Here is an 11,461-nt window from a genome sequence, read left to right on the forward strand (position 1 = left end):
CATTGAGGTTGATCTTTTCAGTCTAAATCCATGTTGGCTTTCATTTAATAACTGATGTTCTTCAATAAATGTTTCTAAGCGATCATTAAACAGTGTTTCAAGGACTTTAGAGAAGTGAGGCAGCAGTGAGGCCGGTCTGTAGTGTGTGAAGTTGTTAGGAATAAAACCCAAAATATCAGCTGTTCATCACTCAAGTGCTTTTATTCCTGCAGGAAGGAGCAGGTCCTGTTTTTATCTGATGTCTTGATGTGTGGCTCACCTGAACATCTGATAAGAGACTAAAGCTATCAGGAGGACGCTGCCAAACCACCACAGACAGTCAGTCCTGCAACAACAAGTGTTTGTCCTCACAAGTGTGTGAACTGCAGGAGAAGCACGCTCGTGATAAGCACTGCAAAACATGCCCCATGATCTGCATGAGCCTCTGACTTCTGTGACCGGGCCAGTGGTTTGCACTTTTGTCCACTAGGTGGAGCCACATGCTCAGACAGGCTCAGCTCTGCCTCCTTTCCCATCCACACAGCATGCTTTAAAAACATATGTATGTGTATAAATATGTATGAGTAGTAGTTTATAACACAACATGTGTGGGTGTGTGATGACACAGTTTTCAGTCTGGTTAGTAAAAAGTCATTAATAAGTCCAATTAGTCCAAACCCTCATCTCTCCTGTTCTCCAGCCTTCCTCACCACCACACACACACAACAAACTGTGGTGACAGGATGATACCAGATATCATGGCACTATTGAACTCTTCATAAGAATTCTTTTCTTTTCTGTTAGCAGTGATCAGCTCCTCCTTCATGGTGTGGTTACAAACCACAGCACTCAGCAGTCTTATCTGAGGGCAGCAGGGGCTGATGGGAGTTTTGAGCAGCTCGTCCTCGTTTGGCCTCAGCTGCATCAGAGCGTCACTTCTCTGTGAGTTCACCAGAGGAAACATGCTTCTCCTGCCGGCTGCTGCTCTCTGCTGTCTGTGTTCAGGTGAGTGTTTCCAGCCAATCAGGCGCCGACGAGCCGCACCTGTAACAAACACTGACCTCCACCTGTCTCTGCAGCGCTGGTTTCCATGGCAGCAGATCTGACCCAGGACGATGCCTCGCTGACCAGGAGAGTCGGTGGACATGTGTCCTTCAGCTGTGGAGGGCTTCAACAGTGTAGTGACAGCTTTGTATTCTGGTACCAGAAGAAAGACCAGGACACATTCAGACTGATTCTCTATATTGATAATGATAATGGTGACATCTATGGAGGTTACAGTCATCCTCAGAAAGATGATTTCTCAGCTGTACAAACACAGAAGGGCTGGGAGCTGGAGCTCAAGACAGTTAAAGAGGATCATTCAGCCACCTACTGCTCCTGTTGGTGGAGTGGAAGGTCCCACAGTGAGAGATTATGGGAGCAGCCTGAACAAAAACCAGCAGAGAACAGAAAACCACATCAGCTTCATGTTTCACCTCCATCTCAGACTCAAACACACGCAAAGAGCTCTGAAGCATCGAAAGCTGCACAAATGCATGTTTGATCCCAACAAAGGAAGGAATGAGTCCATGTGACCAGAGGGGGCGCTGACTGGGAGTCTTCCAGTCGGAGCTTCACATGTTAACAGAGGAAGTTTAGAACCAGCAGGAAAAAGCTATGATGAGGACGCTGTGGTGCTTTTTACAAACATGGAGATTTTCAGTGTCTCTGTTTTACACAGACGTTCCTGCAACATGGAATTCTGACAGAATCCTGCCTCCTGATTGGATGCTTCACTCAGCAGGTTTTTGTATGAGCCTGTTTCACTGTGTGAGGATCTTTGGTCCTGGAACTAAACTGATAGTAACAGGTAAGAACTAACATTTGTTTTTACTGTTGGAATGTTGAAGCTGTTTAAAGTCACTTTCTTCATGGACTGTTTCTACTGAATCAAAATTATACAATATATAAAATACATATTTTGGTTTTAAAGTAAATGATGGTAAATAGACATCAATATGTAATAATTATAATATATAATAACTCATCATAATGTGTTAAATGTGATCTGGTAAATATTTTATCTAGCATGTCCATCAATAATATTTCATGAACAGAAATGTATAATATTTGACATATCCACACATACTGCCCGTGTCTGTTAAATCAATATTTTTGTTATCATGACTATTATAGTAAAATATTGAGACATAACTTCAAATATGTAATATGAGGACTTGAATCATATTTCATACATAAATCTGACCAATTAAAACAGATTAAAACAGAAGTGATTAAATAACATGAATTATATGTGACAGATTCATTATAAAGCAGTTTGGTTATTTGTTACATGTGTGTAAACTTTATATATAACCTCATACTATAACAGTGGATTTTTCATAGTAACCAGTTGTAGGTCAGCTACAGTTTATAGTTCAATGTCAGAAGCTCTGTCATAAATTGATGTTTTATTTGCTTTTAGCTTCCTTAAAGTTCAGGATTTTTTATGTGCTTGTTCTTATATTTAGTCATCAGATGCGTCATGTGACATGTCCTCCAACATTCCAAGACGTGCATGTTAGGTTCATTGTCTTTGTCTTTCTGTGGCAGCCCTGTGATAGACTGGCCACCCATCAAGGCCTGTCTCCCACTGACAACTACTATAGACTCCAGCCAGAGGTGAGAAACCATTTTGAAACCAAACATGTGGCAAATGTTTTAGTCAAAATAACGATTTAACTGTTCACATCAGAACCCGTACAGGTGAGAAGCCTTTATCTAGCACAATATGAGGGAACTGTTTCAGTTGTTTTTAAAATTGAATGCTATTTGTCACATGAAGGATGCATAGATAAGAAGCCATGTTTGCCAAAGAGGAGAATGTTCTGAAACATCTGTGTGGAAAAGTTCCTTTGGGGAGTTTTGCTTGAGTCAATGATGTTATATCCAAATGTTTCTGAAACGGGTGAAAGGACAAAGCGACTAAACTGGACAGAGTAGCAAAGTTCAGTCTGCACACAGCTGACAAGAGAAAAACACTCTACAAGCGATCTCAGGAACAGGTGCAGTTTTGTGAGGAGTGTGAAAAGCGATGTCTGCAACCTAAGATGAGGTGGGAGATTGCTATGCATAAACGGGGATCTGCTCGTGCAGTTGATGGCTGTATGCACAGTTTTTGAACAAAATGTACTAATGACGTATTCCCTTAAAGCTTAATGAATTATTTTCAGGGTGTCTTCTATGTAATAAATATAAAAAGTTACAATGCTATGCGTATCCATAACGTTTTAATTAGGGATGTCCCGATCAGGTTTTTTTGCCTCATTTTGAGTATCTGCCCATACCGAGTGTGTGTGTGTGTGTCCAGAGTGCCACGCTAGGAGATTGCACCCACGCAGCAGCTCATCAAGGTCTCGAACCAGGATCTCTCGAGCCAAAAGCAGCTGTCATACCCCTACACTACAGGACACAGAGCCACCCTGCACAGAAGGAATTCACTTTGAGAGTCCTAATAAATATATTCGAGTCCTGATCGGGAGGTAATGTCCGATTCCGATCGAGTCTGAAATCACGTAATCGGTCTCACACTGTGCTGAGGCTTGCTTCGGTCACGTGACTAGTGACGTTTGAACCACTTCAGTGACGTTTGAAGCAGTTGAGTGCTTCGAACGGCATACGAGTCATGTGATTGGTTCGGGTTGTGAATCGCTTGGTGGGATCGGGTGTGTTCAGGGATATGACTATATATCAATATATAGTAATAGATCAATCAGTTAGATAGTGAAATATATTAGCTACATTGATACATACATCGCAATTTGTCATTGTGTACATGTTAGTAGAAGAAAAGTTATTGATCACGTTTCTCTGGCATGTGTGTGTGTGGAGGACCTCTTGCTGATTCGCGTATCATAAGTTTTGAACCCGGAACCTCTCGCACCCAAACCGACAATGATTCCCCTACACCAGCATCCAGCTTTGTTCTCCGCCGCAAATGCTTTAATTGTGTTAAACATTTTAATCGGATTAATCATGATGATCACTTCAAATGTAACTTTGTATACAAATTTTGTGCAGTAAAAGTGAAAGTTTAATGTATTTTATTGTGTCAGCCTGAAACCATTCAACCATGTAGTGTAGTCAAACGAGACTGTGCGGCGATTCAAATCCCAAACAATCCATGAACCAATAACACGCACCACAGTTCATTTTATCCACCACTAGATGTCCTACTGGAGCACTGTGTCAATGAAGCCTCGAGTAATAGTAGTAGTAACCTTTTTCTTGAATCGTGTGTCGAAGCTTCAACACAGAACACTGTGCAGTGACACAGCTCCCCATCAGCTTCAAGTAATGTTCTCACTCTGAGCAGCAGCCAGGTTCAAAGTCTTTAATGCAGCCATAAAATGGTGGAAACCTGTGCAGTAACATGTTATCATCCATCACTGATTAACAAGCAGAGATCCAATGCAGCTGTAGAGATTGAGTTATGATGCACAGATGGTGTTCAGGAATCATATGAACATTTCTAACAGCATTCTGAGGCCGTCTCTCAAAATGAAGTGTTTCCAGAAACCTGCCTTCATATTGTATAAACTGAGAATACCTCATCTGCTCACTTCTTTCATCCACCCACAATCAATCTGCTCAGATTATTCATTTTCAGGATCTGGACCACTGTGCTGGCAGAACAACCAAAGCATTGATGTGTCTGATCGTATCAAATGATAATTTTCTGCAAATTTGTAAATCTGTTCTTTGCTTCTGTCACAGTCTCTCTGTGGGTTGTGATCTAACTACACAAAGTCCTCACACAGTTTATTCATAGTAACAGTCAGATAAGAACATCAAATGTTACATTTATAGCGAGTGTAAATGATGTTTGGAGCTGATGGATTTGTTTTCACTGAAACACACTTTATTAAGAAGGTGTGTTTCTCCTTCCTTACAGTCAGATCAAGGTCTGTAACTGTAACTGATAAGAACTCTGTGCTGGTTCAGTCTGTGAATGTTTGACCTGAGCTCTTTGTTCCAAAGGTCAGAACACCGTCATCATGTTTCCTTAAAGAAGCCTTGAGTGTGACGGTGAATCCAGAGAGCTGAGCCTTTCTGTGCATCAACAGAGCGTTGAAAAGCTCCTGCTGTGAGTTCCATGTTTGTTCTTTCTCTGCTGTTTTCCTGCTGATGGACGTCACCTTCACTCCTCGGCTTCATCCAGATTCTTTTCTCCATCAGGAGGTAACTAACAGCAGTTTATTGATGAGTGTTGTTGTGTTACTGTGACTTCAAGTGTTTGCTTGTTGTGCTTCATTTGGAAGATTTACTGTATCTGTTCGTCTCGTGCCGATCATCTAATTGTTAGAGATCTTTGTGTCATTCTAACAGACAGTGTGATTCAGCTAGTGAGAGGCGTTCACTGTCCTGTTGTGGAGGACTGCTGGCTGCTTCATACAGTCATTAAACATGTTCCAGATGTTTGAAAATGTTCACAGTCAGCATGAAACAGAAAGTCTGTCATCAAACTGCTCTTTGTAGAACAATGCAGCATCTGTTAACACTGTGTCTGCATCATGTGTTCAGTCAGACACTTTTGACTTTTTACATTCTCACTGTGTCACTCATTCATGTTAAACTGTAGATGGAGCTTTTACTGAGCAGCAGCCAGGTTCAAAGTCTTTAATGCAGCCATAAAATGGTGGAAACCTGTGCAGTAACATGTTATCATCCATCACTGATTAACAAGCAGAGATCCAATGCAGCTGTAGAGATTGAGTTATGATGCACAGATGGTGTTCAGGAATCATAAGAACACTTCTAACAGCATTATGAGGCCGTCTCTTAAAATGAAGTGTTTCCAGAAGTGATGAGCTGAAAACTCTCAGCTGTTTTTTAAAGCTTTTTAAAGCATTTCCACCAAACTAATGGGTGTAGTATAATGGTGATGGTGTTCTGGACCTGTGATGCCGATTTGGTGGTCCTGCCCCCAATAATGGTGGCGCTATTGAGCAAAACAGGCAATATAAATTCCCCCAAATCAGGCAAATTGCATTTCCACCAAACTAATGGGTGTAGTATAATGGTGATGGTGTTCTGGACCTGTGATGCCGATTTGGTGGTCCTGCCCCCAATAATGGTGGCGCTATTGAGCAAAACAGGCAATATAAATTAACCCAAATCAGGCAAATTGCATTTTCACCAAACTAATGGGTGTAGTATAATGGTGATGGTGTTCTGGACCTGTGATGACGATTTGGTGGTCCAACATTGTATATTAGAGAAGTTATGCAATATTTCTGTAGCATTATTATTTCGGTATTGCACTTTGTCGACGGTCCCTAGACGCTCGACTCTCCTCCTGCTCCGCACGAAAGCGCATATAAAATATCCAGCAAAGCTGACGGCATGTTTGGACAAAATTTAGGCTGTAGCTTGTTGTCTACACTACCATGATGGGACACGCGCATTTTCGCGTCCTTACAATGTGTCTTGTATGAGTTATTGAACCCGGAAGTTCGAATCTGTCAATCTGTTTCTAACTTTACCGAACCATTTTTCTGTTGTCTAGCTCAGCTATGTTTTGTCGGCCTGCAGAATTCAGCATTGATCGTGTTTCGGGTCATATTTATGCAGAAATATAGAAAGTTTGACCAACTTCCCAAAACGACTGTAGCTGTCAGCCTATATGTAGCTAGGAGCTAGTCTCCTCCTCCTCAGATTCCCAGGGTCCTGGTTTGGATTTTTGCACGTACCTCACACTGCTGATTATTCTGACTTGAACACAGCCTGTGCAGAACTTTAAGGTGGCTTCTGTTCTTCGGTGTTTTTGGTTGAATTTGGTCAAATTGTGATCAAATAAATTGTGTGATAACAGTTTTTCAGTCTCTTGTAGTGGCCATCATGGACACTGATCCAGCTCTGTGTCCATGAAAAGTGAACATTTCAAAAATGTTGATACCACTTTAAGTCCTGTTTGTGTAACTTAGCAGAGTTCTTCAATGATCATGTGGGTCTGCTTGGCTCTGTAAAAGACCCATAAGCAGGTCTGTGTTTGTAGATGTATAATAGAAAGTATCAGTATGTATTTATGTTGTCATGTTATCATCTCATGGTGGTTTCTGAAGGCTTTAAGTAAAGGAAATAACAAAGGTCTGCAGTGTGATGATATAGACTCTATATCATCACACTGCAACATTGTCTGACTGCGATTCATTACAAACCCATCCTGCTGCACGTCGTTTAATGTTAAAGAAAGAGAAACATGGTGAGTGGAAGATTTAACTGAACTCTTACAGCTGTGCTGGCAGCCATTAAAGCAGAATATGTGAAGAAGAACAAATTACAAACCTGCTGGATGCAGCTGAACAGTGTGGAGTCAGGATAGTTTTCATTTTTAATACACACATTTTGTGTATTAATTAATTTTCTTCACCAGTCTGTTGACTGTTGTGTATCTGTTTAAAGTGAAAACACATCAAAACACTTAGTGAAGTGATTGTGTTGTTAAATGCTGATGTTTCTGTCACAGACTGCAGCAACCCAGTGTTCAGACTCCTGCTCAGGACGCCATATTTATGGTGAGTACAAACAGCTTCTAACTACAACACAACAGTCCTGGTGCTCTACAGAGACCCAGAGCCTGACCCCTGAGCAAGCATTCACAGAGACAGAACTGTGGTAGTAATACTTATAACTACAGCAGCTGTGCATACACAACACTTCATATCTAATGTTGTAGATTCAAGTAATACATGTATGAACATAAGCTGTAATATCATGAAACACTAAACTGTTATTCTGCTCCTCAAAGTCTGAGAGTTTATACTCTGTTGTTCTGTTCCAGCTGCTGGAGGAGAACATTGTCAGGTTTGTGAAGGATGAGCTGAAGAAGATCCAGAAGCTCCTGAGTCCAGATTACCCAGAATGCTCAGAGAGTCAGAGGGAGGATGAGGAGGATGAAGAGCAGAGGAGCAGCAGAGAGTCATTAGTGCAGATCACAGTGCACTTCCTGAGGAGGATGAAGCAGGAGGAGCTGGCTGAGCGTCTGCAGAGCAGTAAGAGGATTTGAAGAGCTTTAACATGATGGAAAGAGGAAATGAAGTTTACATTTACACACTCTGCTGTTAATATGATGCAGACATCTGTGAATTCTTCTGACTGAAAACACAAACTGTTTGTCTACAACTGATGAACAGATTTCATGGAGACAGAAAATATTTATTTGACACATTTATTGTAGCGTTCACTTATTAATGACATTTATTGTTTGTTCAGGAACTCCTGCTGCAGAGTGTGGACGTAAACTCAAGTCTAACCTGAGGAAGAAGTTCCAGTGTGTGTTTGAGGGCATCGCTAAAGCAGGAGAGCCGACCCTTCTGAACCAGATCTACACAGAGCTCTACATCACAGAGGGAGGGACTGCAGAGGTCAATGAGGAACATGAGGTCAGACAGATTGAAGCAGCATCCAGGAAAGCACACAGACCAGAAACAAGCATCAGACCAGAAGGCATCTTTAAAGGCTCACCTGGAAGACAGGAACCAATCAGAACAGTGATGACAAAGGGAGTGGCTGGCATCGGGAAAACTGTCCTAACACAGAAGTTCACTCTGGACTGGGCTGAAGACAAAGCCAACCAGGACATCCAGTTCACATTTCCATTCACTTTCAGAGAGCTGAATGTGCTGAGAGAGAGAAAGTTCAGCTTGGTGGAACTTGTTCATCACTTCTTCACTGAAACCAAAGAGGCAGGAATCTGCAGCTTTCAGCGCCTCCAGGTGGTCTTCATCTTTGATGGTCTGGATGAGTGTCGACTTCCTCTGGACTTCCAGAACAATGAGACCCTGACTGATGTCACAGAGTCCACCTCAGTGGATGTGCTGCTGACAAACCTCATCAGGGGGAAGCTGCTTCCCTCTGCTCGCCTCTGGATAACCACACGACCTGCAGCAGCCAATCAGATCCCTCCTGACTGTGTGGACGTGGTGACAGAGGTCAGAGGGTTCACTGACCCACAGAAGGAGGAGTACTTCAGGAAGAGGTTCAGAGAGGAGGAGCAGGCCAGCAGGATCATCTCCCACATCAAGACATCACGAAGCCTCCACATCATGTGCCACATCCCAGTCTTCTGCTGGATCACTGCTACAGTTCTGGAGGACATGTTAGAAACCAGAGAGGGAGCAGAGCTGCCCAAGACCCTGACTGAGATGTACATCCACTTCCTGGTGGTTCAGACCAAAGTGAAGAAGATCAAGTATGATGGAGGAGCTGAAACAGATCCACAGTGGAGTCCAGAGAGCAGGGAGATGATCCAGTCTCTGGGAAAACTGGCTTTTGATCAGCTGCAGAAAGGAAACCTGATCTTCTATGAGTCAGACCTGACAGAGTGTGGCATCGATATCAGAGCAGCCTCAGTGTACTCAGGAGTGTTCACACAGGTCTTTAAAGAGGAGAGAGGCCTGTACCAGGACAAGGTGTTCTGCTTCATCCATCTGAGCGTTCAGGAGTTTCTGGCTGCTTTCCACCTCATACGCTGTTTCATTGATGGGGACGATGAAGAGCTGGTGAACTTCCTGGGAAAGAAAAGTTGGTCATCTCTGGATGACATCCTGGACAGAGTCATGGAGAAATCTCTGAACAGTGAAACTGGCCACCTGGACCTGATGGTTCGCTTCCTTCATGGTCTCTCCCTGCAGTCAAACCAGAGACTTTTAAAAGACCTGCTGGGTCAGACAGAGATCAGTTCAGAGACCATCCAGAGAGCCATCAACAACCTGAAACAGAGACGCACTCATACAGTGTCTCCTGACAGAAGCATCAACATCTTCCACTGTCTGATGGAGATGAACGACCTCTCAGTGCATCAGGAGATCCAAGAGTTCCTGCAGTCAGAGACCAGATCAGAGAAGGAACTCTCTGAGATCCACTGCTCAGCTCTGGCCTACATGCTGCAGATGTCAGAGGAGGTTCTTGATGAGCTAGACCTGATGAAGTACAACACAACAGAGGAAGGACGATTGAGACTGCTTCCAGCTGTGAGGAACTGCAGAAAGTTCAGGTGAGTCCAGATGTGACCAATCAGTGTAGATTACTGGTTTAGTTCTTAGACACATTCACACAATCAAACTGCAGCACAACATCATGGTATGCAAACATGCACACACATACCATTACACAAACAGTTCAATCAGGATGTCACACAACAGAATAACTCTTTAAAGTCTCTGAATGAAAGAGAAGAATTTATCTTTCAGCAATATCAGCTGGAAGAACCTACAACAGAGGAATAAAGTGAAATACACTGTCAAAATGAGACGATGAGAATGATCAGAACTATTGTTACATGTCAAACAGTCAGATCAAATGAGATCACTGCTACTACTTAAAGTGTCCCTTTCATAATGTTCTGATATTTCTGTCATCACAGACTTTCTGACTGTAAACTCTCAGAGACTCACTGGGAAGTTGTGGCCTCAGCTCTGAAGTCCGACCCCTCCCATCTGACAGAGCTCGACATGAACCAGAACAACCTGGAGGATTCAGGACTGAAGCAGCTATGTGCTGGACTGGACAGTTATTTTCTTCCCTCCCAGTAACAGTAATCTGTATGTTTTAATGTTATCCCATATTATTAGATGATCAGTGGTATCAATGGCTCTATCAATGTCTTGTATTGTTTTATTAGGTTGTGTGGCTGTGGTTTGTCAGAGATCAGCTCTCTGGGATCAGCTCTGAAGGCTAACCCCTCCCAGCTGAGATATCTGGACCTCAGTGGGAACCACCTGCAGGATGTGGAGCAGCTACGTGGTTTTCTGGAGAGTTGTGGACTGCAGACTCTGAGGTCAGTCTCAATAGTTTTATGTGTTGTGATGTAAAGTTTGTGGTGGGGTGAGCTCTGAAGTCCCAAGACTGCAGATCATCGCGTCAGGGTAAATCTGGGTGTTGATCCAGTCTTCACATTTCATTGGTTGATCGGTTGGATTTTGCTGCTGATGTTTTGAACTTATGATGCATTACTAACCCCACCCAACCCCAGATGTTGAATGTCTGTAGGGGTTTAGTTCTTGCTTTTTGAGTTTATGATTTTGTAACTCTACTCTTGTCAAGTTGTCTGATCAATGAGGGAGGTTTGGGTTTACTAAAGCTCTTTGAGATGCAGCATGGTTTTGTTTTCAGTTGTATATCAGCATGAGTTGCAGATATAACTAGTACAAATGAGTTCCAAGATAAAATTGTTGGAACTTTCTGGTGTAAAATATTTCCGACAAACATGTGTGAACATAGAAAACACTTCAACAACATGTAGCGCTCCCCTCTGTAGTCATATTGATGATGTTATGTGCGATCACAGACGGAGATCCAGAAGCAGGTACATTTACTCACTTTAATAGAGAAAACAAAAAACTACCACTGAGGCGAAAACTGAGCTGAGTCCAAAATATAACCAAAAACAACCACAAGGGCGAACTACGAGGTAACTTGAAGGAGGAACGAAAAACAA

This window comes from Parambassis ranga, unplaced genomic scaffold, assembly GCF_900634625.1.
Source record: "Parambassis ranga unplaced genomic scaffold, fParRan2.1 scaffold_21_arrow_ctg1, whole genome shotgun sequence".
In the NCBI taxonomy this organism is placed as follows: domain Eukaryota; kingdom Metazoa; phylum Chordata; class Actinopteri; family Ambassidae; genus Parambassis; species Parambassis ranga.